The 2,500-nt window shown below is 40.0% G+C and overlaps 1 protein-coding gene across 2 annotated transcripts in view; it reads left to right on the forward strand.

Annotated features, from left to right (window-relative positions):
* Positions 1-2,500, forward strand: part of Ndae1 (Na[+]-driven anion exchanger 1) — a 557,753-nt gene that overhangs the window by 62,637 nt on the left and 492,616 nt on the right. The window lies entirely within an intron of this gene.

Below are 2,500 nucleotides of genomic sequence, written 5' to 3' on the forward strand. Positions count from 1 at the left end.
GCAGTGGACACCTATACGAACATTTCCGTTCGCGCCTCCGGACCTGTCTATCTGTCTGTCTGTTTGTCTCTGGCTGTCCGTGTGTCTGTCTCCCTCCTACTCTTTAACACTTTTTCGGTCTTCCTTCTCTCTCTCTCTCTCTCTCTCTTTGAAACGCTTTTTTCTCGCCTCCTCTCTCTCTCTCTCTCTCTCTCTCTCTCTCTCTCTCTCTCTCTCTCTCTCTCTCTCTCTCTCTCTCTCTCTCTCTCTGAAACTTTTTTCTCTCCTCATTATCTCTCTTCCGCTCCCCCCCCCCCTCTCTCTCTCTCTCTCTCTCTCTCTCTCTCTCTCTCTCTCTCTCTCTTTCTCCCTCTCTGAAACGCTTTTTTTCGCCTCCCTCTCTCTCTCCTTCTCTCTCTCTCTCTGTCTCTGTCTCTCTGAAACTTTTTTCTCTCCTCATTATCTCTCTTCCGCTCCCTCTCTCTCTCTCAAAGTCCACCCCCTCACATAAAGAGAATCGTCTGTTTTTAGGCGAAAGAGAAACAAAAAAGGCAACAAAGCCTAATTTATCTATTTATTTATTTAATTAATTAATTAGTTTATTTATTTATTTAATAACCACCAGACGGGGGGACCACATCACAAATACAACTGACTCCGCAACATGTTTCAGAACCGCTTGACCTTTCTGAGCTTTGTTGCGAGTTGCATCAGTGTAACGTCGTGGAGCGCAAGATGAAGCTTAACCCGCAAGGGCGGTTTCTCCTTCAGAATCAACGGGGAAATGGCCCTTGTGGCCATCCAGATCCGTAGTCGATTGAATTCTGAACTGCCTAACCCGTGAGTTTGCGGGGGGTGGGGTGGGGGTTCTCTTCTGTGCTGAATAAACTCAGTTGCTATATTTTATATTTGTCTTTATTTCATTGTTATTATTATTGTTTTCTTTTTCTTTCATAGTTCTTTGGCGATATTGTTTTTTTTTTTTTTTTTTTTTTTTTTTTTTTTTTTTTTTTTTTTTTTTTATTTTTTTTTTTAGGTATGGTAGTTATTAATATTTTTTGTACTTCATGGTGCTAAATATTGATCAGAAAGAGTACTTCATTTTCTTAAATATCTATTAGGAAGACGAAAACAAAACAGATGTGTACAAAAGGAAAGGATGAATCACAACTTAAAACGCGTTTGTTCCACCATACGAATACTGAGAATTGGATGTTACTTTGAATCCATTAATGCCAGTCAGGCGGCGAGTGTAAATGTTGCAGAGTATATCAGCTGGCGAACAACTTGCTTGCTAGACTCTCTCTCTCTCTCTCTCTCTCTCTCTCTCTCTCTCTCTCTCTCTCTCTCTCTCTCTCTCTCTCTCTCTCTCTCTCTCTCTCTCTGTGTGTGTGTGTGTGTGTGTGTGTATGTGTGTTTATATATTTTGCCGTTTCCAAGTGTTTCTACCACTTGTTTCAGTCCTCTACATATATATATATATATATATATATACAGTATATATACATATATCATAAACATATATGAATCTCAACTAATACCACAGTCGGACGAAAGAAAGAGTTGATTAAACGAAACTATATATTTGGATTGCTAACTGCAACCCTCTTCAGTAGTACCAATATATAGTTTCGCTTACTCATCTCCTTCTTTCGTCCCACTGTGGTGTTAGTTGAGATTTACAAATGTGTTACTACATTTCTCACAAGTGATATATGAATTAGTTTCGGTGTTGGAATCTGCCCGTGGACTTGTTACTACTCAGAGTGTTTTCGTTTGAAATTTATGTATTCTAGAAAACTTGATGCAAACTTGTTAACACAACTGGTGTATATAGTAATTATCCATACGTTTATATTTGTATACTACATATATATGAATGAATGCATACACACACACACACACACACACACACACACACACACACACACACACCTGAAAAAGAACAACTTTCTCTACAGAGTGGTGGATGTATGGAACATATTAAACGAAACAAAAGTGTGTGCAAAAACAGCACACGAAATTAAGAGCAAATTAGGTAAGGCGAGATAGAGACGGGACACCACGATCGTAGCTCCCCTTCCTATAAGGTACAACTAGGTAAATACACACACACACACACACACACACACACACACACACACACACACACACACACACACACACACACACACACACACACACACACACACACACACACACACACGAGTCGTTACTCCAACTCTCGTGGATGGGGAGTTGGTTGTGTGTGTGTGTGTGTGTGAGGTCACATCATTACCCATAGATCGGTCATATATGAGCTCTGAGCTGTCCTTCGGGAGGGAAATAGCTGTCGATCGTCCAACAAGTGATCCAAGACCATGGTTAATCACACACACGCACGCACGCACGCACAGTGTATAAATGTATATATGAGTATATGCGAATGAGACTCATGAACAACGGTTATACTATATTTGTTTACGTCTGAACTTAAAACTGTTCGAATTCAAATGTTTACTTCCACTCCGATTTAAGATTA

The sequence above is a fragment of the Oratosquilla oratoria genome, chromosome 7 (assembly GCF_046742065.1).
Source record: "Oratosquilla oratoria isolate Oo_2021 chromosome 7, ASM4674206v1, whole genome shotgun sequence".
Classification (NCBI taxonomy): Eukaryota; Metazoa; Arthropoda; class Malacostraca; order Stomatopoda; family Squillidae; genus Oratosquilla; species Oratosquilla oratoria.